The sequence below is a fragment of the Chrysemys picta genome, chromosome 2, assembly GCF_011386835.1.
Source record: "Chrysemys picta bellii isolate R12L10 chromosome 2, ASM1138683v2, whole genome shotgun sequence".
Taxonomy (NCBI): domain Eukaryota; kingdom Metazoa; phylum Chordata; order Testudines; family Emydidae; genus Chrysemys; species Chrysemys picta.
In genome coordinates, this window is record NC_088792.1 from 257,211,952 (window position 1) to 257,234,461 (window position 22,510).

The 22,510-nt window shown below is 43.2% G+C and overlaps 1 protein-coding gene across 6 annotated transcripts in view; it reads left to right on the forward strand.

The window, feature by feature from the left end:
• Positions 1–3,373: 3,373 nt before the first annotated feature.
• The window catches only part of OXR1 (oxidation resistance 1), a 512,712-nt gene continuing 493,575 nt past the window's right edge, over positions 3,374–22,510 (forward strand). For 2 of the 6 annotated variants that reach the window (XR_010598951.1, XM_065586020.1), the window contains exon 1: positions 3,375–3,523. The gene's annotated coding sequence lies outside the window, so the exon portion shown is untranslated. Of the gene's footprint in view, positions 3,722–22,510 lie in introns of all 6 variants that reach the window. The other 4 variants (XR_010598952.1, XM_065586015.1, XM_065586021.1 and 1 more) reach the window with 4 other exon arrangements.

A 22,510-nucleotide genomic window follows, 5' to 3' on the forward strand; every position in this document is an offset into this window, starting at 1 on the left:
CTTTTAAGATCCATACAGATTTGTATTTTTCCGTTTTTCTTTATAACATTGGTGGACATGATGCTATTGGCTTCGAGATTTTCTCAGTTATGCCAATCTGCTCCAGTCTCTTTAACTCAGTTTCCACTTTATGAAGCAACAGGAATCCTGTGAGGTTTATGTACACTGTATCATTCAGCATTGTTTCTTAAGGTTTGTACTGGATCTTCTTTTTAAAAGTCCAGTGTCACCAAATATTCCATTGAGTTCTTCCAGCTTTCTCACTAGGCACATTATGGCTGACACACTGCAACTGAGAAGGTTGAGTCTGTGGTCCTTGGATCACATATACTCTGAATGCATAGCTTTTGTCTTTGTAAGTTGTTTCTGGTGAACTGAACTGCATGGAGCAGAACACCTCCAGTGCTAGTCAGAGCTGTCAGGTGACTTCAGCTTGGAGAGGGAATGAGGTGACTATAAGTCCATTCTGAGATGACTGTTATATCAGCTCTTGGGTCAATTTTAATGTTGATAGTCTTGCCACAAATATTCAGTTTCATTGTCCAGACTGTTGTAGGAGCAGCAGTGATCTGTATGCTCTGTATAACCTGTATGTTCAAAAGGTCTGTTACACCTTCCCCCCGTTTTGTCTCCTCTCCCTCTTTGAATACCTGTAAAGTGGCTTTCCTCCTCACTCCTGGAATGCTTGTGAAATGAATGGGCTGCTTGAACAGCTGGAAGATCAGAAGAGCTCCCAGGCAGACAAGGTAGTGGGTCTCTAATTAGGCAGTGATCACACACCCAATGCATGGACACTGCCTGAGGTGGAGTGTAACCAACCAGGCACGGCCAAGTCATCTCTAGCTGCAGGCCATGAGGAGCAGGTCCTTAAAAGGGGAAGGGGACATGTGCTCAGGAGTGCACTCACAAGACTGTACCTCCTGTGAAGGCTCTTCGTCCGGACCACCTGGCTAGTGGTTCGCCACATTGCATTTCATCGTGCCTCAGGAAGACTTACCTTCATCGCACCGTCCATTGCTGAACTGTGGGACACTTACCTTGAAGAATCCTGACATCTCCAGTGCCGTGCCTGTCCTGGGAGCGTGATTATGCAAGTGTGAGTGTGACCTCCCGCACTTCTTTTGAGCTTCGCTATCAGTATAATAAAAGTGCTGCTTTCTGCCAAATTCTGGTGGGTCATTTGTCCTCCCTAAGCTTACTTTCGGGTAACACAGGCAGGCCCTATGATAGATCCAAGAAACACTGGCTCTTGATTGACCGTAGTATGAGTCAACTCCTTACTGCTTTGGTGCAACAAACAGCTGCAAAATATCCATATTTCATGCATTTATTACACTGAGCGCCTCTGGCTGGACATGCATCATGTCTTGGGAATCTGACATTTTCCACATCTTGTGCCTGTAAAATTTGGTCCCTCTTAGCCTGGGAGTTCTCTCTCCTTGCCTCAGGGGTCTTATGGTAATGACTTTTAGCACTTACGCTGCATCTGTTCATAGCTTCTAAACTAGTGTCTTGTTTTTCAAGTTCAGCAAGTTGCTTTCAATTTTTGCTGTCCCACCAGCTCAGACTGCTTTGCTATTTGAATAGTTGTGGCTACAGTTAAATTTCTCTTCAAATGTAGTACGTGTGAAAGGTTTTACCTATTAACCCAATAACCAGCCTTTCTCTGATATTTTCATATTTTGCAGTTCCAAAATCAGTTTTCAGCCAATGCATGCCAAGCTCTTATAAACATTAAACATTTTCCCCTGGTTCTTGAATTCTCTAATGAAAACATGCTCTTTCATAAACAACATTACTCTGTGGTATAAAGTATGCATCCAAAATAGCCAAAACCCATTAATAGTCACCTTTGTGACTGCTCTCAGTAAAGTATAAGGGTTTGGACTAGATGATCTCCTGAGGTCCCTTCCAACCCTGATATTCTATGAAATAATTGCTCTGATTGCTTTCCCATAGCATAAATTAAAGATGATACCTGTACATCTCTAGTTTCTTTGTGGAGTTTGCTGGCAATTTAAAACCTTGCAAAATACTGCTTCCAGTCAGTCCATGGTGAAGGTTTGTCAAGGGTAAAGTTCTCTGTGCATTGAGGAGTGACAGGTTGATGAGATCCTGCAACCTTTGTTTCTTTGTGCCTTTTGTCTCTGTTCTTAGTTTACTCTTACCACCATGTCATGACCCTATTCCAGATATGGCCTGGCTACAGAATTTGCTTATACACACACCAGATGTGTTCATCATAAGAGCCTTTAGAGCTCTGCCAGGTATGGCTTTAAATCAGGTATTTTACACACAGCACCGCATAGTGGCTGAACAGTATGATACAATTTATCATCCCATCGCAGGTAGGAGGACATCACCACTCACTCTTGCATCCCAACCTTATATATTCACATTCAGGTTGCTTTTAATTTCTTTTAAATAGTTCCTTAAAGCCATTTGACTAGCGACTGGGGCAAAGGGGGCAGAGGCGGGGGAGGTTGCGAGAGAGCGCATCTGACCTGTTATCTTCCATCCTGGGATGATCTCATAATGTGAGCCAAGGGAGCCCTGGTGCTAGGAAATGCCCTGCAAACGGCCTTCCCTTTCACACCAGGGAATATGTTTACATGAATGATGACTGGTGCTGGGGCTGCCTGTGGATTTAATGGTGGGATGCTGTTGGGAATGGCTGTCTCCCAAATCCTGGTCCCTAGAGAAGCCAATGCGAGGTGGCTAGTGAGGAAGAAGGGAACATGCCCGGCTGCCTCCCCTCCCCGCCAGGGGCTGCGGGCTCTGCTGCGGCGGGTCCCCCCTGGGGGCCCAGGGCTGGGCCAAGCGGCTCTGAAGTAAAGGAGAGAGAGCTTTGGGCTCCCCCGCTGCCCTGGTTTGAGTCGGCGGGTTGATGGAGTGAAATTTAACCTCTCCCTGGCTCCGCACACAGCCCCGGAGGGGGACGCTTGGCACTGACCCCATCTCCCCGCATCAGTCACAGCCGCGGGCGGTCCCGGGGCTGAAGAACGGCCCCAGGTGACATTCAGCCGCGGCCGGCGGCTTTGCAAAGACACCGGGGAGGGTGAGAAACCCCCCGTCTGCACACGCAGAACCGCCCGGCGCGGGCCCGTCCTTCGCTCGGCTCGTTCAGCCCGGGCAGCCCGCTCGGCACACGCCGTTCAGTCGGGGCAGTAGCAACCGCCGCACCTCACAGCACCGCAACGCGAGCGGCAGCCGGGGAGCGACACCCGCCGGCGGGCCTGGCTCAGCTCCCGCAGGCGGCTGCTTTTTGCCTCCACCCCTCCAGGCAGGGCCTATTTTTAGCTCCCTCTCGTTGGTAGCGTCCAGATGGCTCCCGTATTCCCTCCCCCCCCCCCCCCGTCTCAATGGTAGGGCCCGCCGAGGGGGGGCAGAGAACTGAGCATGTCTGGCCAGGCTCCGGCAGCTCCGCAGCCCAGCGCCGGCTGAGCCTAGCGAGCGAACGCGCGCGCGCCCCACGCAGCGCGGGACCCGGCCAGCAGCCGGCGCAGCGCTCCCCGGCCGCCAAGTAAGTTTGGGTGGGTGCTCGGGAGCCTTTGCCCCCCGGGCTCGGGCAGCTTCTCGCGCCCCGCGGGGGCCCCGCCAGCGGAAAGGCGCCGAGCTACGGGCAGGGCAGCCCGTGCCCGAGCCAACCTACACCCTCCGCCGGAGTGGGGCGCTCAGCTCCAGGTGCCCTTGACATGCCGCCGCCGCTGCTGCTGAGCGGGTCAGTCTGTCCCGGGCGTGCGCGGCACGGGCGAGAGACGGGCGCCGGGCAGAGGCAAGGATGCCCCGGGGGAGTGAGTGCCGGAGGAGGGTGCTGGGCGCCAGGCTGGGGGGAGTGGGTGCTCCCGGCAGTGGCCGGACTGCTGCTTGGAGCATTGTCCCCCTCTGCGCTTGGCAGCATTAATAAGCCTCTCTGAACCGCGGCGTTTGGGGGGTTTGATTACTTTGCATTAGAGCTGATGGAGATTAACCGCAGTTACCGAGACACTGCAGTGCCGACACACACAGCCCAACCCAGCCCTCCGCGCGTCCCGGTACTGCGGGGGGTAGGTGTAAACCCAGCCCTCCGCGCATCCCGGTACTGCGGGGGGTAGGTGCAGCTCCGCGGGGTGGCTGGCTGTCGTCCTCCTTGCAATGTGTGTGTATGCGAGTGAGTGAGTGAATCCAGGTGGAACACGTCCTTTTGTGAGCGTGTGGCTTGGAACTACAGTCGGTGTGGTACGTGTAACTTTAAAGTTGCTGCATTTGCTCAGAATCTGAGAACAGGGACGGGAGTAGCATCTATTATGCTTAGGAAACCCTGGGGAGATGATCTAGCAGAAGCTGCATGTGATTCTCTATCATCATGTCATGGATTTCCTTCATCATGTCATGGATTTCCTTCTCTCTCCTTGGGAAATCCATGGGATTGTTGTCTGTAGGAAAACAGGCAGTCTGTCTGTCCCGCGGTTTTCACAACTTAATTTTCACCCGATGACTTCTTATAGATTAGCCCATTTCCCTTTGGAGGAAATTGGCATGCCCTAGCTGTCAGCAAGACTTTTGCATCCTCATTTCTTGGCTATCTTAAGAGGTTCCCTGGTCTTTTCAGATTCCTTAATGAGAGGCTGCTTACTGATCTGATCAGACACTCTGCATCTCTTTTTCTGCTGGCATGTTCCAGTGGAGATGCACTTTTGCACTGTACTCATTTATTCTCAGTAGAGCAGCCTCCTGAAATATGCATATCTGGTGAGATGATTACACCAGTGGTGCTATTGTTCTGTAGTCATCATTATTAAAGGGGGAGTTTAACTATATTAATGCACAAAAGCTTCAACAGAAGTAAACTGCAACCAAAATAGTCAAAAATGAAGACTGAGAAGCAAATACAAAAACTAAGTTGTTTTTGTAATTAAAAAATCAAATTACATTTTTAAAAAAGTTATCAAGATTTTACAGGAGTTTCTGATAAAACCAAATTGCTACAAACAAAAATGGGAAATAAAATCTTGCTGGATTAAAATTTACTTTCTGCATTAAAACATTGCGTTAATTCATTGTTTATTAATATGAAATAAATATAAAGTGTGTTCATATAGTTTAGTACTGATTAAGTGCTTTCTTCATTAAATGTCTGTCAGTGGGGAATATCTTAAGTACTAAACTAAAATACATGTTTATCTCAAAGAATAGATGTTGATATTTAACCTAATAAGCATGATGAGATCTATTTAAAATATGCATATAAAATCATTTAAAGTGATGTTTGTTACTCATGTACATCAGAAAATTTTGGATGAAACTAACCTTATTAATCTATAAAGTAGTCAGTTTAGTTCACCTTCTTTCATATATAGGCGTTACGTTGTCTAAAATTAGAAGGATTTCAGGACCTATTTCTCCTTTCCTATGGGCAGGGGATTATTTGCAGATTGAAAATCAGATATCCATTTTACGAAATGATTTAATAATGGAAAAAATAATACTTTGCAATACTTCTGTTGGATTGCAGGGACATGGTTTTTGTTTATGAAAATATTTCTGTTAGGCTCCTGACTTGTGAAGCCTTGTAATGCCAATTTATTTGTGAATAGTTTCTGGTATTTTTCCATTTGATAGCATGATGGGGATCTATCAATTTAATGGTTTGATTCTGGAAACACACTGATGACTGTCTCTGCACATTGAATGAATTGTAGTGGGACTCATGAAAATAAATGTGTGCACATGTTTAAATGTTTTCAAGTTAGGCCTAATTAATTTAACTAGTAGCCAGTAAAAGTTAAAGGCATTTTGAAGTTCTCCAGTCCCCAATTTTTGCTACCTTCGTGCTGTGTACTCTTGACTCTATTAATTAATGGTGTTCTGGGTGTGGTGTGGGTTGCAAGTGGGAAATGAGGACTGTAGTGTGTTTATTCCTCCTTCACCCATCAAAAGGGGGGGGAAGGGGAGAGAACGGGCAAAAGAATCCTAATCTGTGTCCTTCTGCAAACCATTAAGAGTGTATATGAATAAATTGCTGTTCCATGCTGTGCTGGTATTCTCCTTTTTTTTATGAGGAGTGACTAATGTGAAAGTTGAATTCTTGCACATTTCCCTTTGCTGCCCGTTCCATAAGACTGGAAGAGAAGGGAAGAACAGATTGGGTTACCTATGATGACAATTTAGTGAAAACTATGGAGGAAAATTTTTGAACATGCCAACCTTGAGTTGGACCCTGCATTTGATTATCTTTGAGCTGGGGTCATAAATCTTATTTAAATCCAAGGAATTACCAGAACATTAAAAATGCCTCAGTTTATACATCTAACAGTCAAGGCTAATTTTATTTAATTGGAGGCACTTCTGTTGCACTCACCATTGTAGTACCTAAGTACCGCTCAAACACTAATTAATGTATTTTATTCATAAGGAACCTGACCCAAAGATCAGGCAATTTAATGGAAAGACTTCAATGGACTATGGATCAGGCCCAAGGTACTTAAACTTAGAACAGAAGTAGTGATTACCATAAGAATGTGTATATGTACAGAACATACTCTTTTTTTAAATTATAATTTGTATAGTGAGCCGAATCCCTACTCAGATGAAACTTCCTTTGATGTCCAGAACTCAACCCAATTAACAGAAATATTTAAGTGGTTGGAGTGTTGGGCATTAATTGTCCATAAATGTGTAGTTTAGCAGGATGTAGTTTTTTCCTCTCAGGCAGTAAAAGATGTAAATTTTCTGACTCCATACGTTTCTTTTCCTTGAAAGCTCTTATTGCTCCATTTTTTGCTTAGTCTAAGGCAATACAGTATATGCATTTTTTTTTTTAAAGTACAACTCCTGTTCCAGGGGTTCATATTATACTTCTATCACAATTCACGTCTCCAGCACTTTGGAGAATAATAGTGCTGCGTAAAGAGATGTTAAAATAATTATTGTAGTCAAATTCATTTTAAAAGGTTGTATTATTAATAATGCTCCAGGACATTTCCCAAGGAATTAATGCTTACGTGAGGTTAACAGTCAGAAGCAAAATTGTAAGGTTATGAACATTTCCAGTCAACTATTAAGTCACAAGAAAGTTTCTTAGCTTTTATTGTTATTGTTAAACTACCTTATGTGATTTTTCTTGCTGGTCCTTCAATGAGCCTGCTATTCTCTTCAGTCTATTGTAACAAAAATATTAAATTAATGACATTGTTGAAATAAATACCAGAGATGGCAATTTGCAGTCAAAATTCACTGACATTGCAGCCAAATATAGCTTAGTGGTGAGCTGAGTTAACTGAGGTGGGTACTAGGTGCTTTTGAACTTATTGGGCTGTTAAAAGAAGAACTTGAACTTTTGTGTTTAATAGGGGCCAATGATACCTGAATTGAGGAGGGCTTCCTTTTATGTTGCAACATAGCAAGGTCTGTGTCATGGGGGGTGCTTTTAGTAGGACTGAGAGCTATTACAATTAGAGAGCAGATGAAAGAAAAAGAAGCAGACACACCTGTTTGTTGGAGTTCTTGGGGCACATCTTCAGCTGGAGTAAATTGTCATCATTACACTTCAGTGGAACAATGACACTTCATGGCAGCTGAGCATATGCTCCTGCTGTACTTTTTAAAATGTATTTTTCTTCTGCATCTACCAACCCTATTCAAGGGTTGTCATAAATGAGGAGAGGATACTGTATCCTGTGAATGTCAACTGCTTTCTGTCCCAAACAGGAAATAAAAGGTGGGTGATTTTCAAATCTTCCTGATTGTGCAGAGGCTAGAAATCATGACAATTATCGGTGCTTATATGTGGTGGTGAAGCAGTAGCAGTATGATTAGTAAGTTTCTTGATGTGTGTAAGTATCCCTTGTGTACTTCCCCATTACCTTCAGAAGCAAAGTGATCCCGGAATGGCTTCCTGTTCCTTGTCCTTTTTTGTTAATGTGGGCAAACACAAAATTGCTATGTGGATTGTTAGCTAGTTTTAATCTGCTGCTTCTAAAAGTGGGGGAAGGAAGAAAACCAGAGTAAAAATAGAGATGCACAGAGAAACAAATGCAGAACATTGTTAATCCTAGCATCATTGGCCAAGCTGCTTCTGCAACATCGTGCTCTCTAAGGAGCACCATGTCTCCTCATAGGAACCAATGCTCCCTAAGAGCAAAGGACCCTTTGCTGCCTAACTCCTTCCCCTCCTCAGGGGATCAGCCATAAATGTCAGTTGGTGCTTTATGTTTGCAGCATTGTTGTGGCCATGTTGGTTCCAGGATATTAGAGAGAAGGTGGGGAAGGTAATATCTTTTATTGGACCGATGTCTGTTGGTGAAAAAGACAAGCTTTTGAGCTACATAGAACTCGTCTTCAGGTCACTGTGGTGCTTTAGTAATAATGTGGAGGGAGGCTCCTTGTTGATTTCTAGGCAGGAGTGGGGCTGGAGGTGGATTCTCAGCATTTGACTGACATGCAACTATGGGAACCTCAAAGGGACCATGCAGCTTGAAACTAATCTTGGAGCTGCTGTGCGCCAGGGTGAATAGTCAGGGGCCAGTTGATTGAAAGCTCTTCATTCACAATGGAGTTCATAAGAAGAGTTTACCAACTTTGCTCCTCACAAGGCAAATGGCTGTACGTTATCTGAGATGCATGTTACAGGGCTCCTATGTCCTCCAGATACTCAGCAGGAGGAAGAAAAAAGAAAGGGGATCAGGAGTATATGCACGGTATACTGCTGCTGCTTAGTGCATGTGCAAGTGCCTCAGGTGACATGTGACCAGGATTCATCTCCAAATTTGGACTGCTGGTTGGATCATTAGCTTGTCTGGGCTGGGTACTGACTGGGAGTGCGATGTGAACCGCTGATCCATGCCCACCCCCCTACCCCCATGATATGCTGATGGTGGTGGAAGAATGAGCTGCTTCCTTCTTGAGCAACTCGATGGCCTCTAGCTGATGAAAGGGGAACAGATTTCTTCTTTTCCCCATACATATAGCCTGTAGGGCCCAACTGTCACCCGGCATGGTCAGACAGATCCACAGCAAGTTTTATGCATTTGTATGGGAGTTTCCTGCCTTTTATGGATAAGTAGATCAGGGCTCTATATATCTCTTTACAATTTATAGACCAGGTAACAAAACAGTGTACTGGGCTGTCTCAACGCGGGGGTTCCGTTCCGCGGTTAGTGCGTAAAGCAAAAAAACGCGTATAGCCAAAACCCCATTGAGTTTAATGGCGGGCGAAATCGCCCGCACTACAGGTATAGTATTAAAACTGTTGTTTTTCTCTTTTTGTTTTTTGTTTTGTTTTTGTTTTTGCCGACCGCATAAAGTTGAAATCGCGCATGTTAAATGCGCGTAAGATGCGACAGACCTGTATTGCCTGGTAGTTAACAAACTTGCCAGTCCAAATAATTTAGAAGAATAAGATGAAGGGGAAAATTAAATTTAATAATTTCAGAGGAATGATTTGATTTGTGCTAGATATTAATGTATAGATTCCTGGATTCCAGGGCCAGAAGGGACCATTGTAATATAGTCTGACCTGGATAACACAGGCCATAGGACTTCCCTGAATTAATTCCTGTTGGAACTAGAGAATATATATTTTTAGAAAAACATCCAATCTTGATTTTAAAAGTTCCAGGGTTGGAGAGGTCACCACAACACTTTTGTAAATTGTTGACACTCATTTTAAAATTTGCAACTTTTTTTGTAGTCTAAATGTTTCTAGGGTCAACTTCGAGCCATTGGATCTCGTTATACCTTTGTCTGCCAGATTGAAGAGCCGTCTTTTTATCACATTTTGGCTCCCTCTGCAGATATTGATCAAATTGCCTTTAACTCTTTGTTGAGCTAAATAGATTGAGCTCCTTGAGTCTTTGACTATATGGCATATTTTCCTTAAAATAATTCTTGTGGCTCCTCTTTGAACTCCCTTTGCCCTATTAGTGCTTGGATGATATGCCTCCTATCCTATTTTCAAGTCCTCAGGAGAGGCAAAATGCTGAAATATTTGGACATAATTGTTCCTTTCCCCAGGTGGATTTCATCTGGATGTGCATGCACCTTCAAGCAGCAGTAAAGCCGTTAGGTCAAAATATAGCACGTTGGTAGGGAAAAGGCACTTGTTTAATCGAAATAGATGTGAGTGTCTTTTTAAGTGTAGTCGTCTGCTAATAAATCTAATATTGATCAAAGTTGAAAGATAAATGAAAAAGCCAAAATTTTAAAAGGTCTAAACAGAGCCTCTTGTATTTATTTTGTCTCCTCATAAATCATTTTGACAGATTGCTCACAGCATGTACTGCATATTTAGCTGATGAATAATATTAACAATAATAAGCAGTATGTATAAGATGCATCTCCTATGCCCTCGAATCAATAAATAGTCTGACTGATGTATATGGGCTCTAGACCAGAATTGCATACTCAGGCAAAGCTTTCATTGAAGCTGATGGAACTCTTTAAAGAGTATGAACTTCATGATTTGGCTAGGAAACACAAGTGAAGTTTGAATAATACAATATGGAAACAAAACATTGAGGTGACAATTTACATGCTTAAGTACTACTTGCTATGAATTGCATGATCAGGCGTGTAAGTTTGTTCCAGTGTGATTACAGGTCTGTCTCATTTTACACGGGGGTTCCGTTCCGTGGTTAGCGCGTAAAGCAAAAACCGCGTATAGCCAAAACCCCATTGAGTTCAATGGCGGGCGAAATCACCCGCACTACAGGTATAGTATTAAAACTGTTGTTTTTCTCTTTTTTTTTGTTTGTTTGTTTGTTTGTGTTTTTGCCGACCGCGTAAAGTTGAAATCGCGCATGTTAAATGCGCGTAAGATGCGACAGACCTGTATTCAAAATAATGCGCTTCTGAAAAGCAGAAGTACTAGAAAGCTGCTCTGTCTGTATCTAGAGCCAGACGTGTTTCAGAATTTTTAACAAATTACACTTCATGCTGTCCGGAGAATCAACAACCTCTGTTGTTCAGGTTAAAGAAGATTCCTTAAAAATATTTAACCCTAAATCACCTTGAACTAGTGCTAAGCAAGACATTCCAGAAAACTTACAATTTTCTTTAAAAATAGAACACATCAAATGAAGTCAGCAAAAAAAAAAAAAAAAAAAAAAAGGCGGTGGGACACCCCCCCCCCCCCCCCCCCCCCGCCAAGTGACCAGCCGCTGCCGCTGGTAGGACCCCTCCTGCAGCTGCTCAGCCTCTGCAAACCGCCAGTACCCCCAACCCCACAGCTCCCAGCTGCCTCTGGCAGCGGCAGACAGACCCTGGAGCTGCTCAGTGGCTGCTGGAAGGGCCCCCTCCAGCTCCCCGCAATGCAGGGACCCCTGCAACTGACCGACTGCTGCCAGGCCCCCCTGAGCTGCCCAGCCACCGGCAACGGCAGCAGAAGGACCCTGGAGCTGTTCAGCGGCTGCAAGGCCCCCCAAAACTCCCCAGCCAGCTGCTGCCGCTGTCAGCCCTCCCCCTCTCCTCCCCCCGCAGCTGTTCAGCCGTGGTGAGCAGCCGTGCCCCCCGTCCCTCCCAGCTGCCTCCGACGGTGGCATAGGGACCCCAGAGCTGCTCAGCAGCTGCTGGAAGGGGCCCCGCACAGCTCCCCAACCACTGGCAGAGGTGGGGGGGGGATTCCCCCCAGCTTCAGCCCCGCAGGGCAATGGGGGCCCTGCAGCTCCCCATTTTGTCAGGGATGTTTTTAGTAAAAGTCAAGGACAGGTATGGCTTCCGTGATTTTTGTTGTTGATTGCGTGTGACCTGTCCTTGACTTCTACTAAAAATATCTATGACAAAACAGAACAGGAGTACTTGTGGCACCTTAGACTAACAAATTTATTAGAGCATAAGCTTTCGTGGACTACAGCCCACTTCTTCGGATGCACTCTGAAACCTATGACAAAACAGTAGCCTTAAGTATGACCATGCAGTAGCATGTCAGCAGGAGAGTAAACATTTTGTGGGGGCATAGAAAATATCCCTTGAAGAAGATAATTTTGAATTATGTGCAGTTTCCTCTGCATGGAGCCTGTCCAAAGTGACTTGTAAACCAAAGCTGTTGCTGCACTGAGTGGATATTTAAGATCCCATGACACTTTTCAGAAGAGTAAGGGATTTCCTCCGATGTCATGGGCTGCTACTCGTTCAGTGATGCTGTTTGTGAAGGTATATATATTGAAAAGGTATCCAAGTGGCCCTCCTTATTAGGCAAGGCGCCATCCCAGAGAGTACAGTTCTACTACTCCATGGTTAGATGACTCCATTTAAACAACTGATTGTCAGTCCTTTTAGGGGTCTGTTAAGAGGTTTGTGTGTGTGTGTGTGTGTGTGTGTGTGTGTGTGTGTGTGAGAGAGAGAGAGAGAGAGAATGTAATACATACATTAAATGTCATTTTTGTATGGCCTGCTTCTGCAGCTACTCAACATTTGGAAGTCCTATTGAAATCAATGGAAGCTCTGCATGCAGAGTAGTTGTGGGATCAAGTCTTATTTATATAAAACCCTTCAGGTTGCATTGGAATGAAACCATTTCACAAGTAAAATATTCATTGTATTAGTCATTAGGATGGTAATTTAGAAAGGTATGAAAAATACTACAGGTATGGAAAGGTGGTGGTGAATCTTAACAAATGTCTTGAATGTGGCCAGATCTATCTTTTGTGGCAATGTATAGCTTTGTCATCATGGTTCCATCCTCTAAAACTATGTCAAACATATAATTATTTTATTCCATCCTCAAACAGTTTGTATACAGTTACGAAATCAAGAGTTATTAAAAATACATATATTTCGCATATGAAACTCTGCTAAGGGTCAACATTTTGTATTGAATACAATGGTATTAGATTAGGTTGTCTCTTCCTTGATTGTATTTCCTTCATTGTATAAATTACCACTGTTTAATTACAGAACCCAGTGTATAGATATTGCTGATGTAAACCTAATCCATTAAGTTGTCTAGTTTTATGGTAGCTGAGTCCCAAGCTGTCGTATGCATTACCTTGAAGAAAAGACAAGATTTATGATGCTGATCTAAACACATTCCCAGATGATTAATAGATGATTGATATATTAAAGCTGCTGCAGTTACTGAAAAGAAAAACTAAAGCAGCTTTCAAATCCCCAGTGGTGGAGGAAGCAAAGTTTATTTTCTTTAGGGATCACAAGTGGTGGTAGCTGTCTAAGTCAAAATATATTTTATTTTTTCCTCTGTCTGTCTTTTATTTGTTTATTTCTGTTTTGTTTACTCCTTGGGAATGTTATCTTGCTCTGTGGTTTTTATTTAAAAAAAAAAATTCCTCTAGGATTATGTTTGTCAGTATTCTTCTACAGTGAAGTTAATAGCTGAAGGACTAATGTTAATCTATTAGTCTCTCACCTGTGGGTCATCATTTGCATCATCTATGGTACTGATTACAGCAAAAATATTTTTCATAGAGTTGAATCTTTCACTGGTGGATTCAGAATGTGAAATTAAGCCACTGGAAGAAGACCAACACACGGCTCTCCCTGCCACAGATCCCTTGAAGTAACTGGGTGGGGGCAGGAGGAGTCTGCACTTAGAGCTGGTCTACACTAGAAAATTAGATCGACCCAACTACATTGCTCAGGGGTGTAAAAAATCCACACACCAGAATGACATAGTTAGACTGAACTAAGTCCGCATGTAGAGAGCACTAGGACGATTTTTTTGTCGACCTACCTGCCTCTTGGGGAGGTGGATTGCTGACGGGAGAATCCCTCCCATCAGTGTAGTTATGGTCTATGCTGTAGTGTTTCAAGTGTAGACAGGTCCCTATTCTGTATATGCTTGCATGGATGGGAATATCGGGGATTGTCTGGGATGTAGAACATTGTATAGCACTGTTCCCTGAGCGTTCTTCCCTGACCCAGCCCACTATGTCTCCATTCTCTCATCCTCCATGTCCCTCACTACAATACACTTTTCTTGAAGCCCTACAAACCTGAATTCCCACACCTCTGAGAGGTTTTTACAAGACAGCTAATGTGCATAGAGGCCACAACGGAGACCCTATAAGAATCTAACTAGATACTTAAATGAAAGAAAAATTACAAAAAATCCCCCAAAACCACACACTAAACAAAATTCACAGAACTAACACCACACAGGCTAACCCTTCATTGCTCATTCACTTCGCTATATATTGCATCCCGTCCTTCTATATGTTGTGTATCTAAATTGTAAGCACTTTGCAGGTAAGATCTTATTTTTCACTTGTCTGCAAAGTGCCTACCATGCTCAATTGGCTATATAGAAACGGTTGTTTGTTCAGTAATTTATTTCCAAATTAATCCATTAATATGGAGTCTAATTAATAGGGATGCATAACTGAAAACACTCCTGGCTATTCTTATCTTGAAAAATTGAAAGGACTTTAGCTGTATAGTGAACTCCAAACAGCTGAATACAGTCGGTAGGATCTTCACCTGGTGTAAATCAATGTAGTGCCATTTTACACTAATTGAGAATCTGGCCCTCTGAGTCTTAGTGTAAGATCTGGAAAAAAATTCAAAGAAAAAAGCAGTCTCAATAAGTTATTGGAGAAGTAGTCCTGCTTATCTCATCATTTCACATTAGAATGAAAGGAAATTAATAGTGCATCCATATGTAGAGGTCTTCCATCAAATCTCATTGACTTTCGTTTTATTCTTGTTGCTTGATAGTAACAAGTTATATGGGCTTGTATTCTACTGATTTCTAAACTTGTTTTGAAAAATTACCCGTTGAAGGGCCTGAAGCACATGTGAGTAAAGCTGCTCAGGCGTGTATTTCACATTACTTCAGTTGCAAGTAACTTTACTCCTGGGCATAAGTGTTTTGCTAATTTGATCCCAAAAAGTGGACATGAAGAAAGAACACATCTTCTATCTAATCATTTTAATCACTGCCCTGTTTTTTTAGAGACTGGATCTGGATTAATCATTAGGGGCTGGATTCTGCCACCCTTACTCACTGTGAGTAGTATCTCAGTCCACAACTAGTCCTCCTTGATTTGCACCTTACTCTGAGTAGTCCCCTTTATTTCAGTGTGAAAAGAGTGGCAGAATGTGGATACCTTGGTTAATAGCAATTTACTAGTAGGAGAATATATGCTGATTCAAAATGTACTACACTTCAAAATAAACCATCTTACATTGTTTTGTCTCTTTGGGGGCATCTTCTAATACTCTAATATCGCAGTGTCAAGGGTTACTTGTGCATCTGCATTTAAAATATAAGTCATAGATGGTAAAACTCTTGGCAGTTTTTATGTTAAACGTAAATTACATAGTGTTCTTGGAGCTAAGAAATGCTCTCATAAGCATTTTGGGTCTGATTCAGTTCTCAGACCAGTCTTACACCGATGAAACACTGACTTCAGTGAAGGTACTTCTGATTCTCACTGGTGTAAGTGAGATGGGAATCAGACCCCCAAAAGAATTCCCAGAGTATTCAAGGAAAACTAGTTAATGATGGCATTATTTATTTAGAACCTTCATTTCAGAGTTACATTTCTGCATAAGAAATGCCTAGCTATGCTGTTAAGTGATGTTATAAACACATTTATTTTTGGTTTATTTTAAATGTCTAAAATGCTCCTCTGATATATGCTATAGGCACTTGAACAAACATGCTGGTGGGGGATTTTTAGTGAAGGCTGAGCTTGCCCATGCTTGGTCTAATTGGACCAAGAGAAGAATGAGGTCCAGTGGTTAGAGCCCTTGACTGGGTGTAATGTGCATCTGACAAGATATGCTGCTAACTGAGCCAGCTGCCAAATTATCTATTAATAGTAGCTTCCAAGAGGTCTTCGGGAGTAATCCTGTAACAAAATGCAGAAGCACTATCTAGTTCCCTGTAAACAAGGGGTTAATTCAAACTCCATTCCCTTTTGACAGGTCTTGAGAGTAGGGCTGCTGGACAGACAGAAGGATAAGAATGTCTAGGGAAAGGTAGGGCTCCTTTCTCTGGCTCTGAGGATCTTCTTACACAGAAATCTAGTGGGTTGTGTGTTTGTTTTTTTTTTCCTTTTTGCTTGTTATTTTGTTTGGCTTGTGTATACAAATATTCTCTACTGCTAAAGAGGCCTCACTGCTCGTAGCTCTGATTTGTTTCTGCTCAGCCATCCCACTAGGGAAGACACAATTGCCTCCATATGTTTACCTGTTGCTGGCGTTTGAGCCTGTTCTGTCTGCTAAGCGAGACAATCTCACATGTTAAATAGGTTGGAAGGGAGGCTAGGTCCCCATGGAACCTCCCAGGTGAGAGTGCTGAAATCCAAGGAGCAGTTGCCCACCTGGATTCTGAGTATGTTTTGAGAGGAAACATTGAGGCCCTTTCAATAGCATTACAGAGTCTCAGCACTGCAGGGGGATTCTCTTTATGTCAAGGGAGTTCCCTGGTAGCCTAAACCAGTGGTTTTCAAAGTTTGGGTCATGACCAAGTACTGGGTCGCAGAATGCAAGGCATTGGGTCGCCTTGTTCAGCACCCAGAGAACCTGGCGGACGGCCAGTAAAAACTAGTAATCTCTACCCGTTCTGATACCGTGCTGCGCCCCGGAAGCGGCCAGCAGCAGGTCCGGCACATAGGCAGGGGGACCACGGGGCTCCGCATGCTGCTTCCACCCCAAGCACCGGCTCCGCACTCCTATTGGCCGGTAACCAGCCAATGGGAGCTGGGAGGGGAATGCCTCTGGGTGAGAGCCACGCAGAGCTGCTTGTGCGCCTCCACCTAGGAGCCAGACCTGCTGGCCGCTTCCAGGGTGCAGCACGGTCTGTGGTGACTGGATGCCAGGACAGGCAGGAAGTCTGCCTCTGCACCCCGGCTGTGCCACTGACCGGGAGCCACGAGAGGTAACCCCGTACCCCAATGCCCTGCCCCAGCCCTGAACCCCCCAAACCCAGAGCCCCCTCCTACACCCCAACCTCCCCATTCCTGGCCCCACCCTGCAGCCCTCACCCCTGCACTCTAACCCTCTGCCCCAGCCCGGAGCCCCCTCCCACATCCCAAACCCCTCATCCCCAGCTCCGTTGGGTCATGGGCATCAACAATTTTCTTCAGCTGGGTCACCAGAAAAATAATTTGAAAACCACTGGTTTAAACCACAGGCTGTACTTTTTGTACTGATGGGGCCATCACATGGCATTAAATAAATGGGTCCACAAGTCAAAGTCCTGTTCACAAAAAAATAAAACCTGCATGAATTTTGACCATGGAGCCACCTCCTTCTCATTATAACAATCTTGTAACACCTGCTCTGGGCCACTTCAGAAAATGGAATATACTGTTCCTCAGTCTGGAAATATTATAGGCAGATTGTAGCACTGCTAAGTTAAGGTTGCCTGACACTTTCTATTTTGACACCCTGTTTTCAGTTGTTTATACCTTTGCCAAACTTTAACTGTTTGTGTTGAAATTTTTCTATGATGGATGTCTGCCTCGGACTGTATTTGCTTTTCTTGGGCAGCTTCACCTAAAGCTGTTCAGCTGTTTCAGAGAACAAGGCCAGGGAAAAAAGAAGTAGTTTGCCATGTAAAATAATCTTACTACTATTCTGGAGCAGTGACTTGAAATTTGGCAGGAGTGTCTCCCTGGTGTCAGAGATGTGTCTTTTGCTGCCTTTGGGAATATTTGCCCAAATTTAGTCAACTTATAAGTCTTGGAAAAACCTCAGTTTGCAGATGATCTGTAGAAACTTGTTATACTTTGATAGCCGAAGGTGCTCTCTGTACTGATTATGCACCGGCCCAGGGATACAGGGGCTGAGCTGTACTTTTCCTGCAACTGCTCCTCCTGTCTGCCAGAGGCTGTTGTGGCACAGGAACTGAGAGCAGGGAGGCTGGGTATCCTGTGCTCAGTATGTTTTCCCCCTACCCTGGCCCTGGCAGGCACCCAGGCTGCATGGAGAAGGAAGCAGCCTGACTGAAACATAGAGGGGATAAATGCTAGACTGGGGGGAGTGGATTGGGAGCTGGGTGGTGAGGGGATACTGGGATTGGTGGGCACAGAAACTAGGAGCTAAATATGGAAACTGGGATGGAGTAGTGGTGGGATACTGAGGTCAGATGAAGAGAGACTGGGACTAGCTGGGCAAGGAGCTTCAAGGGGGATACTGGGAATGGCTGGTAAGGAGACTGGAACTGAGAAGAGGAGAGTGGGGAGGGGAACTGAGATGAGGATTTGGATGGGGGAGACATGGGACAAGAATAGTACAGGGACATGCTGGTGGGGAGAAAAGCAGAGAGTCTGTTTTTCCCCCCCCCTCCTCCCCAGACACACTTCCTTCCAGAGCCTGGAGTGGAACCCAAGATTCCTGAGTCTCATCGTTCCTCTGCTGTCACCAAGTATCTGTGAAACCCTTTGGTAAAGTGTGTGTGTCCTCCTCTTCTAACACTGGTCCACCCAGAACATGGCAACTTGCTGCTGCTATCAGGTAATCCCTTAACTCAAGTGGCATAGGGAATTCTGTGTTCTACCCCTGCTGATGACCCAAATAAGGGTCAGGATGGTCATACATAGTAGGATTTCTCTTCTTAGTTACCTTTTAAAAAAATAAACATAGAGGAATTACATCCACAAATACGTTAAAATGTTAAGGTTGCAAAGTGAAGCTCTCAAAAGTTAGGAAATGCCAGAAGGAAGGTTGCCTGTGGACACTTGACCTTAATTTCCTCTGTGCCTCCATTCCGTGGCTGTGAAATGGGGACAGTACCATCCCCCTAACCTCACAGGGGTGTGGTGAAAAGAAATTCATTGTAGTTTGTGAAGAGCTATCTATTCTGTGCCCTGAATGAGGCAATGTTCTTTTGGGGGTGGGGGAAGTATGTGAACATGTAATTAAAGACTGTAGGATAATGCATACACATGAAAGGGGGAGGATGAATTAAAGTTTCACAGGGAATCTTAATTCCGGCATTCGCTAATTTGAGTGCTTGATTTGCAACCTTAACTTCCTTTTAAACAATTTTTGTGTGTTGTTTGTAAACACTGTTGGACCATTACAGGCGTGGAAACAGAGTAAAAACAGGGACCAGAGAGCACTGGGAAAAATTTTCTTGGGGGCTTTGTTAGTGCACAAAGCTCCAAACACAAGCCAGTACCCACGAGTCACAATTTATACTCTGAACTTATTCCCTTAAAGGTAAGGGGCTCCCAGCAGTGTCAGAGTGCAGGGAGAGCAGATTCCTTGTGGCCACTGCTCCTCCCCTTGAGTAAATGGGTGGAGAGTGCACAAACATGTGGGGAATAGGTGGAGCCTTGGCTGAGCCGGCACTGAGAAGCAAGTAATTTTGCTCTTGGCCAGTAGAGGATTACCCTCCCACCTCCAGCGCAAGAAGGGAACCATAGAGGGACTTGGACTCACAGGGGTTTCCATAGTTTGCCCTGAGGCAATGCACCCACTTACCACTCCTTACTTCTGACCCAAAGTCAGTGTTGGAATTTGAGCAAAATTTGGCCCTATGTGAATTTTATTTTTTTAATCAGTGACAGACTACTTTGTCTGTGGCACTAAAGGCTAGGTACTGGCTGAACAGCAGAAGTACAGCATGTGTGGAATATGTTGTAAATGTAGTCAGTAAGACATCTTTCTCAAAGATCCTCCAACCTGTGTTTCCCAAGTACTGTCTAAGATCTTTATAAAAGTACTTTAATTCATAAAAATATCGCTTAACATAGACAAATGTAATCTGTATGCGACCATACCCAATTCCATTCATTCACTGTTGGCAGCTTCAAATTTTCAAGGATGTTTGACTGCTGCAGGCAGAGGTACTCAGATTCTGTGATGATGAGTGTTGTAGAAATGAATTTCCCAGGGGAGAAAGCAAGCAGGCTCTGACTTTCTATAGTTGAAGCTTAGGTAATTTGGGAGAGCACTGATGGACTCTGAAAGGAGTCATAGTCAGCCTTCTTCAGCCAAAAAGGAAGTCTGCATAGTCCGAGGCTTTGAGGGGAATGTGGCTATTAACTTTGATGGGAGGATTCTCCCAACTCAGGAATCATGGGGAAGATCCCCTGTTCAAAGTACAAATGTCATCTAATTTCTTATCATTGCTAATTGCCAAGGTATTGTGTGCTACCTGCTCCTCCTACCCAATTATCTAAGTAATGTCTCAATTCACTCTTAGTGATATTACAACTTGTTACCAGGAAAGGGCCAGTCTCTTCTGCAGCCTTTCTGAATGAATCCATTAGGAGGAGGAATAGCAAAATTTAAATATTTTTTTTTCTGTCTCACTTGGTTTAATTTAGATTATCCCTTAACTGTTACAAATATGTGAAGCTTCATCTGTTTGGAACTGCAGGTTTTGTCTAGCAACTTTTTCTCTTCAAATTTTCCCTTCCCTTGCCCCTATAACTTGATTTTTGTGAAACTTTGTGTTTTATACAATTTGTCCCCTTGATAAGAATGCATATTCAAATGATCTTTAGAATTAATTAATGATCCTTGCTTAGTTCACCAGACAGAGCATGCTTTAGAAAACTGCTACACAGAATCAAATGGGCTAATGTTTTCTGCAAGAAATCAGATGGGTTTCTTTGTACACAGGTTACTTACTCTTATGTGAATCTCTTCATATATGTTGTACAGATTGTTAGAATTTTGATATGTTTTGTCCTTTTTGAGATCTTCCGGTTAATCAATGAAAACAAGAACTTGGGCTAAGGTATAGCAATTGAGTATTTAAAAAAGCCACTCTACGTTTTTTGTAGTCTGTTCTTTATTTTTCCTACTCCTGTTTGCATGCTGTTACCGAAGTACTCTGCTGTACACTTATAGTCATCAGAAGTTATTTTTTAAAACATGCAAATTAATCTAAATCATGCTAGTCAACTGGATTTTAAAGGGCTTAACACTAGAATGGTATAAAACACTAAAAGATGGTGTAAGTGGCTTGTAGTTTTCCAGATGCTTATACCTGACATTGTGCACCGAAATGCTTACACATTAGAACAACACAAATTTCAGTGCACAGAGCATTCAGTTTCAATGCCAGGATTAAGTTACTTAAGTTTCTTTTGGAGATCTTGGCGGTGGGAATTTTAAACCACTAGCTTTTTTTTGTCCTTCGCCTCTCAAAAATGTCCATGCCATTTTAATTTCACTGAAAATTAGTTTAGCAAAAATCTGTTTTTTTTTAATGATTATTTCTTCAAGCCTTAGTATTAACAAAGGGAAGGGAATATTTACACTAGTCGTGTACTGAATGGATTAACTTGAATGACAGCTCTTGTTACCTCCTTACTGTATGTCCCTGTGTACTGTCATCAAAACATGTGAAAACCTTTCTACCAACTTGTATGCAGTGGTCTCAGGATATTAGAGACAAGGTGGGTGAGGTAATATTGGACGACTTCTGTTCGTGAGAGAGACAAGCTTTCAAGCTTATATAGAGAGAGCTTGAAAGTTGGTCCAATAAAAGATATTACTTCACCGACTTCCTCTTTCTTAGTCTACAGTTATGCTTTATATTAGCAGGATTTAGATAATATTTTAAAAGTTTTAAAAAACACTTTAAGAGTACTTTGATTAAACACTCTTTTTACTATCTGTGTTGCTGTCTTGTTCCTGTTAGTATTTTAGGGAAAAAAAGGTTTCAAGAAGAGGCCCTTAATTTTGTGTGTCCATCACTGTATAATCCATTGGTTGCATGCCCATCCACCACGTTTATAGGAACGTTTGTGAATGCAAATGCAGACAATCAGTTGCTACTTTTGTACATGTAGGTGCCTATTTGCCTATGAAAATATATTACTTGCCCATGCAATTTGTGTGTGTCCATACAAAAGTCTTCCTTAAGCAATATTAAAGACCATGTTGAGGTTAGCTGAAACGTCTACAGTTAAAACATTAACAGCAATGCAAAAATTTAGTTACAAATGTTGGCAATAAATTTCAATGTTTTAAACATTTTAATTTTAATTACTACAGGTCAGTCATCTCCCAATTAAATGCTGCCATTTTACTGTCTTTGGACAACTTGATAGAAAGAGCTAGAGATGGGCTCAAAGTGCAGAAGTTAGATCTGAGCGTGAGTCCAGATTTTGAAACCAGAAGAATTCAGATTTGAATCTTGAAATTTAATCTTGAAATTCACACCTGGATTTGTACCAGAACTTTGACTCCTCTCCACAAAGTGCATCAGGGGATCAAAGTGTGAGTTCTTGTTCAGACTCAATTGTAACAGCAGACAACAGAACTGGCAACTCTACAGAGGGGTACATGATGTGAAACCAGTATTTGTGGTCAGAACAAAGCTGAAATGTTTTGTGGAGACTTATCTATTTCCAAGAAACTTTATAGATTTTTTTTTTTTTTTTTTAGTCCAGGGCAGGGGAGGGAGAAAGTGACACCTACCTCAGTGGCTTCATTCTCAATTCCAAACAATTTTTTTTAAAATTTTTTTGCTTAAAATGGAATTGCCATTCTCCTGTCCGCTCTAGAAACCAATGTGGTATAAGAGAATACCACAAGCTCCTTCCCTGTGTAACTGGACGGTCAGTTTAAAGCAGAATTCAACCAAAACAGCTCTGACCTACTT